Genomic DNA, 14,026 nt, shown 5'->3' with positions numbered 1-14,026 from the left:
GGTCTCTTCCTAACAGTCTATTCTTGCCTTCTTTCTAAGTTCTCCTCTGAACATTCTGTCACTTATGTTGACACCTGATATCCGTCAAATGCTCTTTACTTTTGCTTTATTTGACTCTTTATCGTCTTGGTCTTTCGGTGACTTCTGGCTTCAATTTCCCATTCCTTCTCGCACATGGAAATGTGTCTGGAATCGAGGTGAAAAACCCTAAATGTCTCCTATGGTTAAAGTGTCATTTTGTCTGCCAAGCTTTGATTCCATTTTACTCAGATCAAACCTGTTTTCGCCCCCCTTTGAAATTGGCCCTTCTACTACTGGCTTCGTTTTAACTTGTTGTAGTGCATTTCCTTTTCCACCGCCATTCTAAACCTTATGATGTTACGCTCACTGTTCCTAAATGCTTCCGCACTGCTCCTTCTTCTGCTCGGCCTGATTTCTTTCCCAGGACCAGGTACGTTTTCATTTTGACCAAGAGGTAGTGATCAAGACAGCTCTCTGAATACATCTCAGAAACTGCTCCCCTATATGCACCTCATGTCATTGTTATCATATCATATCATATCATATCATATATATACAGCCGGAAACAGGCCTTTTCGGCCCTCCAAGTCCGTGCCGCCCAGCGATCCCCGTACATTAACACTATCCAACACCCACTAGGGTCAATTTTTACATTTACCCAGCCAATTAACCTACATACCTGTACGTCTTTGGAGTGTGGGAGGAAACCGAAGATCTCGGAGAAAACCCACGCAGATCACGGGGAGAACGTACAAACTCCTTACAGTGCAGCACCCGTAGTCAGGATCGAACCTGAGTCTCCGGCGCTGCATTCGCTGTAAAGCAGCAACTCTACCGTTGCGCTACCGTGCCGGACCATACCTGGTCTATACCTGGATAGATGAAGGCACCTTTCTCTGCCTCCCCCTCCCATTACCACTACTATCCGCTGTCTTTTGCATGATTTTGCAGGTTCTCTCAATATCCTTCCTACAGTTCGATTGTCTGAGAACAGTCAAAATGGTGCATTTGCACCAGAGAGTGACTTCAAGATGCTATCCACTTATTTGTGGTTTAGTGATAATTTGAGAAATCAAAATTAATATAGCCAGTTATTTGGTATGGGATGATAGAAGCGAAAAATCACCGCATTGGATTGCAATGCGCAGTTAACATTTAGCCAAAAAAAGACACAAAGTGTTGAAGTAACTCGGCAAGTCAGGCAGCATCTCTGGAGAACATGGAGAACATGTTTGTGTCAGGACCCTTCTTCAGACCGGAATTGTAACTTATCTATATTCTCCAGAGATGCTGCCTGACCTGGTGCATTACTCCAGCAGTTTGTGCCTTTTTTTTGTAAACCAGCATCTGCAGTTCCTTGTTTCTCCTCAACATTTAGCCAAGTGGTCCAATGCCGGCTGCATACAAAATTATTGCTGACTCCAAATTATCATCATATGTCAACTTCCACATAGTGGTCATAAGTGGTCATAAGTGATACGAGTAGAATTAGGCCATTCAGCCCATCAATCATGGCTGATGTATCTGTCCCTTCTAACCCCATTCTCCTGCCTTCTCCCCATAACCTTTTGCCTGTGGCAAAGAACTCCACAGATTCGCCACCCTCTGACTAAATACATTTCACCTCATCTCCTTCCAAAAAGAACATCCTTTAATTCTGAGGCTATGTCCTCAAGTCCTAGACTCTCCCACTAGTGCTAACCACATTAATGATTGCATTCGCATGCTGATGATTGAAGTCAGTCAAAGATTAATAGAAGTTGCTGCAACAAAACTGTTTAGTTTGGAGATACAGCATGGAAACAGGCCCTTCAGCTTACCGGGTCCGTGCCGACCAGTGATCCCCACATATTAACACTATCCTACACCCACTAGGAACAATTTACACATACGGCAAGTCAATTAACCTGTATACCTGTACGTCTTTGGAGTGTGGGAGGAAACCAAAGATCTCGGAGAAAACCCACGTGGTCACGGGGAGAATGCACAAAATCCGTACAAGTAGCACCAACACCCGTAGTCAGGATTGAACCCGGGTCTTCGGCACTGCAAGTGCTGTAAGGCAGCAACTTACCGCTGCGCCACCGTGGCCGCCATTCATATGGAATAAGCTCCATGATTTATTAGTGCAGCACTGATGAATTTGTTCACTGAGTTGAAGTGCAGAGTCTGTCAACTTAGGTAGGCCGACAGGTCTTCCCAGCACACCCTGGAACAATAGTGGGAGGAGATAGCTATGAAGTTGAATACCAGGAGTGCAGTTCCAGGGACCAGAAAAAATGCTGCATACATGTAGTCAAAGTCAATGAATACAATTCAAATAGCAGGACTCGTAATAATACATAGAAACATAAGCAGAGGAAAACAATGCGATGGACGGCTGTGGAGGCCTAGTCGATGGATATTTTTAAGGTGGAGATTAACAGATTCTTGATTGGTAATTTTATCAGGGGTTATGGAGAGAAGGCTGGAGAATGAGGTTGAGAGGGAAAGATAGATCGGTCATGATTGAATGGTGGGGTAGACTTGATGGGCCGAATGGCCTAATTCTGCTCCTTGTGAACAATGAACTTATGAATGCAGCATTTTCCCCAGAAGATCATTCCTTCAACAAAGTAAACACGACTGCTCCCCAATTGATTGAGGGTCTTTTATCTTTCCTTGGGGGGAGGGAGGATTATGGTCATGGGTGGGTTGGGGATCAGATGGAAGTGGCTCTCGTTTATATAGCTGCATTCTGGAATGATTGATGAGCGGGAAAGTGCAGAGTAGGATGCAGGCAGCAGGGATTTGGGTTAAATAAAGGTCACAGACAATAATGGGTGGTCAGACTTTGGAAATATTGCATTGGATTTTAGCAAGGAGATGAGTTCCATGTGAGGAGAGGAACACCTGTGGCGAGATCAAGAATTCAACAAAAAGAATGACTTTCCTCAATGATCTACAAATCCTGATCTTCTCATGAAAGTTAACAGTACCAGCTTTTACCAACATAACTAGGGTAGAAGTTCACGATTACCACGTCAAGGCAAAGTTCATCCTCTGCTCAACTGACCATTAATCACGGGACAACTGTGCTCAATGTCAGACTACTCTTGGGGTCCATCAGCAGAGCACAAATTTCTACATCTTTCCCAACATTTAAGCTGGAGAACCACCCATCTAAATGAGTCCAGTGGACCCATTCATTTTGATGAAAAGAAATGGTTGCAGGGAATAGGCCAAGTACAAGGTAATTTCCTTTCTTTTGATTTCATAAAGCTGATTAAAATTTATTTAACTGTTCTTAATTGTTTCCTAATGTTTTTAAGTGTTTTGGCATGTTTACTTTTTAAACATGTTAACATTTTCTGTGGTATTTTTAAGCTTTAATCCTTTTTGACTGTCTTGGATCTTTGCGATTGGCCACAAGTATGCAACCTCAATGAGAACTTTGATGGAAGGCAAGCCTGGGGCCAGGCTTAAATGGACCTCCATGCAACACCAGGGGCAAATCCTGCTCATTCTGACCATTCAACGTCCTATGGCCCGTGTCCGCCAAATTGGTACCAGCTACTCCATAAAGCCCACTCCTGGCACGAGAAGTGACCAGTGAACTTAGGCAGTGTGCCAGTCAACAGGGCATTTTAACTTCAAAGTGGGGCAACTGCTTTTGACCCGGTGACAGCAAGATGTACAGACTGGAGGACATACAGACACAAGGACTAGTTCGCAAGTCTGAAACCTATGGTGATCATCTGTTTGGGAGAATGAGAGTGTTAGTGCACGAGGTATTTCATTCATGGTGGATGTAGTTCAATGACAGTGATGTACAGCCTCTAAAAGTCGGCAGGGTCTTCGGATGGTTATCAAGAGACTGTCATTGTTGAATAATGATTGGATATGGAAAGATGATCTTTACGGGATTGGGAAGATAATGAAACAAATTACAGCCAAGGTGCAGATAAAAAAACAAAGCAGATGCTGGAATCTTGAGCAAAACATAAAACATAGAACACAGTATAGCACAGGAACAGGCCCTTCGCCATACAATGTCTGTGCCAAACTTACAGTAATGCCAACGCCAATTCCTATCTGCCTGCACATAATCCATATCCCTCCTTTAACCTGCATTTAATTGTGGCCATCCAAAAGTCTCTTAAATGCCATTATCATATCTGCCTCCACGGCCAACTCTGGCAGCACGTTCCAGGCACACGCCACCCTCTGTGTAACAAAAAAACCTTGCCCCTCTCTCCTTAATGCTATGCCCTCAAACTCAGCAGATCAGGCAGCATCCGGGGAGAGAATGTTCAGACGGTGTTTCGGGTTGGGACAATTCTTCAGAAACCACAGTTTAGCCATTGTGTGATTACTGAAGAGTTTGTTAGCCTGAAGGAGATATCATTGCTTCTCCTGGCCAACAACTAGAGCTGTAAATCCAGCTGCCTCCTCACATCATCCTTTCTCAGCTGTTTTCACATTCCCAGCGTTCCTGAGGTCCAAGTTTTAAAAGGAAGTGAATGTCAAGTGAGAGTAGCTGGAAAGTTCATATGACTTAAACGATCGTCTTATTCCCACGGGGTGACTCACCTTTCATTAAAACCATATCTTCACGGGTCTGATACATTGTTACAGATTTTTTATTAATTTTATCTCTGACCCACCGGTTTTTGGATGTTATCATTCATGCTATTCAAAATGAAGGAGAGGAAAGCATGGACAAGACTTTCAGCAGCTGAGGTGAGAAATATAATGAAGATGGAGTTAGGGGTCTTTGTGATAAATATTGTATCGGGTGAAAAGTTCATCATTGTATCTAATAGAATGCCAAGGTTTCAAACTGACAAAGACAGTAGAGAAGTAAATGATATTGATAGTGACAGAACATGGTTTGTAGTGCAGCTGAAGGCAAAGTCTGTTTAGAACATTGAATGTAAAACAGTAGAATGCAGGACAGTCCATTCATCCTACAATATTCAAGACGAACATGAAGCCAAGTTACACTCCAGTAATCCCTTCTGCCTGCACATGATCCATATCCCTCCATTCCATGCATATCCAGCCTCATAAAAGCCTCTTAAGTGCCATTATCATATCTGCCTCCACCGCCATTCCCAGCAGCATATTCCAGGCACACACCACTCTCCATGTAAAAAACTTTCCCTGCACATCTTCTTGAATCTTTACCCCTCTCACCTTGAAACTAAGCCCTCTAGTCTATGACATTTCCGTGCTGGAAAATGTCCATGCCAAACATGTTGCCAAGTAAAATTAACTCCTCCATCTGCACGTGATCCAAAAGCCTCAAATGCCCCTGCCATATCTGCCTCTCCCTCCACCCCTGGCAGCGTGTTTCATGCACCCACCACTCTGTGTAAGAAAAATTGTCCTGCACATCTCCATTAAACTTTGCTCTTCTCCCCTTAAAGTTCTAGCCTCTAGTTTTTGATATATCCATCCTGGGATAAAAGGTTCTGACTAATGGTTAAAAGCGAAGCTTATAGGTTATCTCGGAAGATATTAATAGGCAGTCTGTTAAGACAGAGACAGATGAGGAGTCACAAAGCCGACAAGCACTTCATCTATATTTACAAGCTTATCGCAGTCTTTGAATAGGAAGGAACTGCAGAGGCTGGGTTAAACCGAAGATAGACACAAAAAGCTGGAGTAACTCAGCAGGTCAGACAGCATCTCCGGAGAAAAGGAATAGGTAATGTTTCGAGTCGAGACCCAAAGAAGTCTCGAAGAAAGGTCCCGACTCAAAACGTCTCCTATTCCTTTTCTCCAGAGATACTACCTGACCCGTTCAGTTACTCCAGCTTTTCGTGTCTATCTTAGGTCTTTGGATAATTTTGCTAAGGTCGGTGAATACTGAAGAGTTTGACAGAATTGGGGAAAGAGGAGCCATTGCTGAATGTGGATTCAGCAGTATGGCTCAATAGGGTAGATTACATAGATTACATAGAAAATAGTTGCAGGATGAGGCCATTTGGCCCTTCAAGCCAACACCATCATTCATTGTGATCATGGCCGATCAGCCACAATCCATAACCTGTACCTGGCTTCTCCCCATATCCCTTGATTCCATTAGCCCCTAGAGCTCCATCTAACTCTCTTTTAAATTCATCCAGTGAATTGGCTTCCACTGCCTTCTGTGGCAGAGAATTCCACAAATTCACTACTCTCTGGATGAAAAAGTTACTTCTCACCTCAGTTTTAAATGGCCTCCCCTTTATTCTTAGACTGTGGCCCCTGGTTCTGGACTCCCCCAACATTGGGAACATTTTTCCTGCATCTAGCTTGTCCAGTCCTTTTATAATTTTATAGCCAAAATAAAATAAGAAGAGTCCAAATGAGTGGGAGATGTGGTGATGAATAGTCTGGGTGACCATGTTAAAGGTTCCCAAGGGATGGGAAACATAGTGAAGAAGAATTCACTACAGGTTTTTACTTTGACAGAAAATTAACATGCATAATTATATAATAATGCAGCAATTGTTTGCAAAACTGATATCTTAAATGATCTGTACCAAGAAAACTTTATAGCACAACATGTCCCTTCCATATCGATGGATTATAAAATGATGACGCTGACAATCTTTAGATTTTGGGAACCTATACTTTTTTCTAACGCTATGGATATTTTTTTTTATCAATGTGTTTCAGATTTCTCTCTTCATCTATTTTTCTTTGATACACTTCTTCAGCCATTACATTTCCTCTTGCCTCAATGCAGAACAAAGCAGCTCGCCATATGATCAAAACCTGAATTCAGCCTTCCATCTCACCAGTCAAGGGGGATATGCACCAGATAGACAGGAGTTCAAATGAATGTTACTTCTACATGTTGTGTCGTTCACCCCGGGAGTTTTAGCCACACGTCATCAGTTTGAGGTTCCAGTTACCTCCACTACAAAGAAAGGCGCTTTGACCAAAAATGTCCCATAACTCACTTGCACTGGTAGTCATAACTCAACAGTATAAAATAACAAAGTTCAACCTTATGAACTCCTGACTCCTTTATGTAGTTCTGTGCCTCCCGCGGTGTGCATTCATGAGTATGTTTCTGTTTATATATTCAGGCATATTTTCATTTTGTGTTCTATTTCCATTAAAATAATTAGTTATGAAAGGCTCAAATCAGTCAGAGAAAAAAAAATACTTTGAACTTTCTTAAAAAGGAACATAAACATGTCACCTTCCTTGAGGAAACACAACTGACTGATACAATATGTTCAAAGTACAGGAGCAAATGGATTGACTGAGACATTTTCCCAGTGCACTTTTACAAACTATTTGGAGAAACGCTGATATTATATTGGTTACATTTCAGGCTCTGAGAAATGCCACGTTATTAATTCTGCCCTATTATTATTCATTTGTGCTTCTTTTCTAAAACGTTTCCAGTTACTCAACATCTTGAAAGTTTATTCTCTTCCTCCAGCACCAATCCCTCATGACTTGCCGAATTAGCCATGTTTCATATGCAATCATAGACAATATGTTATCAATAAGAGCACAAGAGTTAGGAGCTGGTCCTTTGAACCTGCTACACCATTCATCAAGATCACGACTGATCTATCTCAGTGCTACTTTCCTGCATCTACCCTGTCAATCCCACTAAGAATTTTGTAAATTTCAATGAAATCACTGTTTATTTATCTTAACTTTGGAGAATCGAGGTCTAGTCTAGTCAATATCTTCTCAAACTGCACCTGACATCCCAGAAACCAATCGAGCCAATTTTTGTTGCACTTCCTCGATGACAAGCATATCCTTTCTGAGGTAAGGAGAACAAAACAATCTTGCAGACATGCTCTCACAAAGCCCTTATATAATTGCAACAATGCCTCTTTCTTCTTAGAACCTAGAACAGTACATCACAAGAACAGGTCTTTCGGCCAAACATATCAGTGCTGAACATGATGCCAAGGCTGACGCAAAGTGCTGGATTAACTCAGCGAGTCAGACACAATCTCTGGAGAAAAAAGATGGGTGACGTTTTGGGTCGAGTCCCTTCTTTAGACTCAACTCTCAGACCATCTTTCATCCACCTGCGCATAATCCATATTCCTCAATTCCCTGTATATCCATATGCCTATCCAAAAGCCTGTTAAATGCCACTAACACATTTGGCTCAACCACCTACTCTAGCAGAGTGTTCCAGTCACTCACCACTCGACAAGGTCCAACATTGGAGAAAAGTGGGCAAAATTAGAGCACATAGTATTGGGGGTAGGGTACTGACATGGATAGAAAATTGGTTGACAGACAGAAAGCAAAGAGTGGGGATAAATGGGTCCCTTTCGGAATGGCAGGCAGTGACCAGTGGGGTACCTCAAGGTTCGGTGCTGGGACCCCAGCTATTTACGATATACATTAATGACTTAGATGAAGGGATTAAAAGTACCATTAGCAAATTTGCAGATGATACTAAGCTGGGGGGTAGTGTGAACTGTGAGGAAGATGCTATGAGGTTGCAGGGTGACTTGGACAGGTTGTGTGAGTGGGCGGATACATGGCAGATGCAGTTTAATGTAGATAAGTGCGAGGTTATTCACTTTGGAAGTAAGAATAGAAAGGCAGATTATTATCTGAATGGTGTCAAGTTAGGAAGAGGGGATGTTCAACAAGATCTGGGTGTCCTAGTGCATCAGTCACTGAAAGGAAGCATGCAGGTACAGCAGGCAGTGAAGAAAGCCAATGAAATGTTGGCCTTCATAACAAGAGGAGTTGAGTATAGGAGCAAAGAGGTCCTTCTACAGTTGTACCGGGCCCTGGTAAGACCGCACCTGGAGTACTGTGTGCAGTTTTGGTCTCCAAATTTGAGGAAGGATATTCTTGCTATTGAGGGCGTGCAGCGTAGGTTCACTAGGTTAATTCCCGGAATGGCGGGACTGTCGTATGTTGAAAGGCTGGAGCAATTAGGCTTGTATACACTGGAATTTAGAAGGATGAGGGGGGATCTTATTGAAACATATAAGATAATTAGGGGATTGGACACATTAGAGGCAGGAAACATGTTCCCAATGTTGGGGGAGTCCAGAACAAGGGGCCACAGTTTAAGAATAAGGGGTAGGCCATTTAGAACGGAGATGAGGAAGAACTTTTTCAGTCAGAGAGTGGTGAAGGTGTGGAATTCTCTGCCTCAGAAGGCAGTGGAGGCCAGTTCGTTGGATGCTTTCAAGAGAGAGCTGGATAGAGCTCTTAAGGATAGCGGAGTGAGGGGGTATGGGGAGAAGGCAGGAACGGGGTACTGATTGAGAGTGATCAGCCATGATTGCATTGAATGGTGGTGCTGGCTCGAAGGGCTGAATGGCCTACTCCTGCACCTATTGTCTATTGTCTATGTGTAAAAAGTTGTCCCACACATCTCCTTTAAACTTTGCCCCTTTCACTTTAAAGTTGATTTTTCCATCCTGGAAAAAATGTTCTGACGGTTTCCCCTTTCTTTGCCTCTCATAATTTTATATACAACACACAGAAAAAAATAATAGGTTTGAGCAAAATCTATATATTTTATATACCTGTATCCGATTCTTTCACAATAGAACTCAAAATACCATTTGTGCCCTAATTGCTTGTTGCACCTTTATGTTATATTTCATGGTAGTTTTCAGTGATTTGTTTGCAAGGACACTCAAGACCCTTTGAACACCACTATTTTCCACTCAGTCATTTTTGTTTGGTTCACCAAAATGGATGATCTCATGTTTCTCCTTGTTACATTCTATCTGCCACCTTCTCAGCACTAACTCAGCTTGCCTAAATCCTCTTGAAGCCTCTTTGTATTCTCTTCATGTGCTAGTTCCCCTTTATCTATTCTATTAATCACATCCTCAATGAACAATATTAGATTTGTTAACCATAATTTACCTTTTATAAATCAATGTAGATTTTGCTAAAACCTATCATACTTTTTTTGTGTTGTATTTTTACATCTTTCATTGCAGGTTCTGGCATTTTCTGTATGACTGATGTTAAAGGCTAATTGTTCAAGCCTGTTGTGACAGTGAATACTTTGGACCACAGGCTAAATGATAAAGGTCTTTATTCATCAAGAGACTATGGAAGACACCTGGTGGAAGGCAAGAAACACAGTGGAATCAATCCAAACTCAGAGTACATTGAGTTTTTTGTAATCTTAAGTATAAAGATAGCAGCGGGTCATAAGGAATAGGGGTAGAGTTAGGCCGTTCGGCACATCAAGTCTACTCTGCCATTCAATCATGGCTGATCTATCTCTCCCTCCTAACACCATGCTCCTGCCTTCTCCCAATAACCTCTGACACCTAGCACTTGGACTTCAGCAAGGTATTCGACAAGGCTCCGTCTGTTAGGCTGCTCTGGAAGGTTAGATTGCATGGGGTCTAAGGAAAGATAGCTGAATGGATAGCAAATTGGCTCCATGGAAGGAAGCAGGGGGTAATGGTGGAAGGTTGCTTCTCAGACTGGAGACCTGTGACTAGTGGTGTGCCTCAGGGTTGTTGCTGGGCACGTTACTGTTTGTTATCTACATCAATGATTTGGATGAGAACATACAGGGCAGGATTAGCGAGTTTGCTGATGATACAAAAGTTAGTGGTTTTGCAGATAGTAAAGATGGTTGTGAACGATTGCAGCAAGATCTGGATCAATTGGCCAGGTGGGCGGAGGAATGGTTAATACAGGGAAGTGTGAGGTGTTGTATTTTGGGACGTCGAACAAGGGCAGGACCTACACAGAAGGTCTCTGGGTAGTGCTGCAGATCTAGGAGTGCAGGTGTATGGTTCCTTAAGATCGAGTCGCATGTAGGACATTGAGGGAAGTTAGTGCAGAAATAGCAGGGGCTATGACGGAAATATTTCAAACGTCATTAGAAACAGGGATGGTGCCGGAAGATTGGCGCATTGCGCATGTTGTGCCTTTGTTTAAAAAAGGTTCTAAAAGTAAACCTAGCAATTATAGACCTATTAGTTTGACGTCTGTGGTGGGAAAATTAATGGAAAAGATACTTAGGGACAATATATATAATTATTTGGATAATCAAGGCCTGATTAGAAACAGTCAACATGGATTTGTGCCTGGAAGGTCATGTTTGACTAATCTTCTTGAATTTTTTGAAGAGGTTACCAGGGAAATTGATAAGGGCAAGGCTGTGGATGTTGTCTATATGGACTTCAGTAAGGCATTTGACAAGGTTCCACATGGAAGGTTGATTAAGAAGGTTAAATCGTTGGGTATTAATAGTGAGGTTGCAAGATGGATTCAACAATGGCTGAATGGGAGATACCAGAGGGTAACGGTTGACAATTGTATGTCAGGTTGGAGGCCAGTGTCTAGTGGAGTGCCCCAAGGATCTGTGTTGGGTCCACTGTTGTTTGTCATTTACATTAATGATCTGGATGATGGTGTGGCAAATTGGATTAGTAAATATGCAGATGATACTAAGATAGGTGGAGTAGTTGATAGTGAGGTAGATTTTCAAAGTCTACAGAGAGACTTGGGCCTTTTGGAAGGGTGGGCTGAAAGATGGCAGATGGAGTTTAATGCTGATAAGTGTGAGGTGCTGCATTTTGGTAGGACAAATCAAAATAGGACGTACAGGGTAAATGGTAGGGAATTGAGGAATGCAGTGGAACAGAGGGATCTGGGAATAACTGTGCATTGTTCCCTGAAGGTGGAATCTCATGTGGATAGGGTGGTGAAGAAGGCGTTTGGTATGCTTGCCTTTATAAATCAGAGCATCGAGTATAGAAGTTGGGATGTAATGTTGAAATTGTACAGGGCATTGGTGAGGCCGAATCTGGAGTATGGTGTGCAGTTCTGGTCGCCAAATTATAGGAAGGATGTCGACAAAATGGAGAGGGTACAGAGGAGATTTACTAGAATGTTGCCTGGGTTTCAGCACTTAGGCTACAGAGAGAGGTTGAACAGGTTGGGTCTTTATTCTTTGGAGCGTAGAAGGTTGAGGGGGGACTTGATAGAGGTTTTTAAAATTATGAGAGGGACGGACAGAGTTGACGTGGGTAGGCTTTTCCCTTTGAGAATGGGGAAGATTCCAACAAGGGGACATAGCTTCAGAATTGAGGGACAAAGGTTTAGGGGTAACATGAGGGGGAACTTCTTTACTCAGAGGGTTGTGGCTGTATGGAATGGGCTTCCGGTGGAAGTGGTGGAGGCTGGCTCGATTTTATTATTTAAGAGTAAATTGGATAGGTATATGGATAGGAGGAGATTGGAGGGTTATGGTCTGAGTGCAGGTAGATGAGACTAGGTCAGGGAGAATGGTCGGCGTGGACTGGTAGGGCCGGACAGGCCTGTTTCCATGCTGTAGTTGTTATATGTTATATGTTATATGTTATAGATAAGGTGGTCAAAAAGGCTTTTGGCACTTTGGCCTTCATCAGTCAGAGTTTTGAGTATAGAAGTTGGGAGGTCATGTTGCAGTTGTATAAGACGTTGGTGAGACTGCATTTAGAATATTATGTTCAGTTCTGGGCGCCATGTTTTTTTGGAAAGATATTGTCAAGCTTGAAAGGGTTCAGAAAAGATTTACGAGGATGTTGCCCGGACGAGAGAGTGTGAGCTCTGTGGAGAGGTTAAGTAGGCTGGGTCTCTGTTCCATGGAGCGCAGGTGGATGAGGGGAGATCTTATAGAGGTATACCAAATCATGAGAGGAATGGATCAGGTAGATGTTCAAAGTCTTTTACCCAGAGTAGAGGAATTCAGGACCAGAGAACATAGGTTCAAGGTGAAGGGGAAAAGATTTAATCGGAATTCGAGGGGTAACTTTTTCACACAAAGGGTGGTGGGTGTATGGAACAAGGTGCCAGAGGAGGATCACCCAAAGGAAACCCACGTGGTCACAGGGCACATGTGCAAACTCCACACAGACAGCACCTGAGGCCAGGATCGAGCCCAGGATTCTGGCACTGTGAGGCAGTGACACTACCAACTGCTCCACTGTGCTGCCCTAATCAGATGTAAACTCTACAGATTCAGGAAGTCCTTTGTTTGGTCAAATGGTTATGCTAACTCAACTAATCTCAATTGGAGCTGTGATCTGAATCCACAGTATGGTACCAATAACCATGGAGTGGAAAAAGAAAAATGATATGAGTACACTTAGGGATGAGCTAACAGCCAGCCCTTCTCGGCTGGAACAGGATCAAACATATCAGCATTAACTCTGTTTGCGATTATTAAGCAGAGGACTTCTGTCAGAAATTATGTGAATAGCTGGCATTAATACAAACAAGAACCAATCTTTAAAACAACCTGTTTAATTGTAAACTACAAGCAGTAATCAGTTTTGAAGTGAAAAGGACAGATATGTAAACAAACTGTACCATCTGGAGAGCAAAGGCTCCTAGCCCACGGCAAGGGGCTTCTTAAGAGATATGCTTTGCAAACTGCTATTACCATGAGATATTCTACTCTACATCAGCCAAATGAAAGACAATGGGGTACACCAATTGGCCATCTTCAAATCTGGCATCAGACATCTTCAGCTAAGTTCTTTTGCACTACTGTGATAGTGTAGGAGACTTGTACACCAGGCTTATTTAGTCTCTTAATGCATCAATAATTGGGATATTTGTGTACGCAGGGAGTCGGTTCTCACAACACTAATTTCAGGTATCTGGATTTAGGTTTATGTTTAGGCTTATTATTGTCACATGTACCGAGGCACCGTGAAAGGCTTTGTTTTGCATGCTGTTCAAACAGATCAGATAGACCATACATAGATACAATCAATTCAAACTCAAGTACAAGAGGTAGAGCAAAGGGGAAGAAACAGAGTGCTGAATATAGTTATCTGCATTGTAGCACATCATTTCCTGAGACAAAGTCCGAAGTTCTCAAAAGTGTGGCATTAAAACAGTACCCTAACTTATGGAAGATCAGTTCAGAAGCTTGATAAGGAAGGGAAAGATGCTGTTCCTGAATCTGGTGGTGTGTGTTTTCAAGCTTCAAAAGCTTCTGCCAGGCGGAAGCAGGGATAGTCACTCTATCTCGTCATTGTTGGTGATTCGGCCC

This window comes from Rhinoraja longicauda, chromosome 1 (genome assembly GCF_053455715.1).
Source record: "Rhinoraja longicauda isolate Sanriku21f chromosome 1, sRhiLon1.1, whole genome shotgun sequence".
NCBI classification, from domain to species: Eukaryota; Metazoa; Chordata; class Chondrichthyes; order Rajiformes; family Arhynchobatidae; genus Rhinoraja; species Rhinoraja longicauda.
This window is presented reverse-complemented; position numbering follows the sequence as displayed.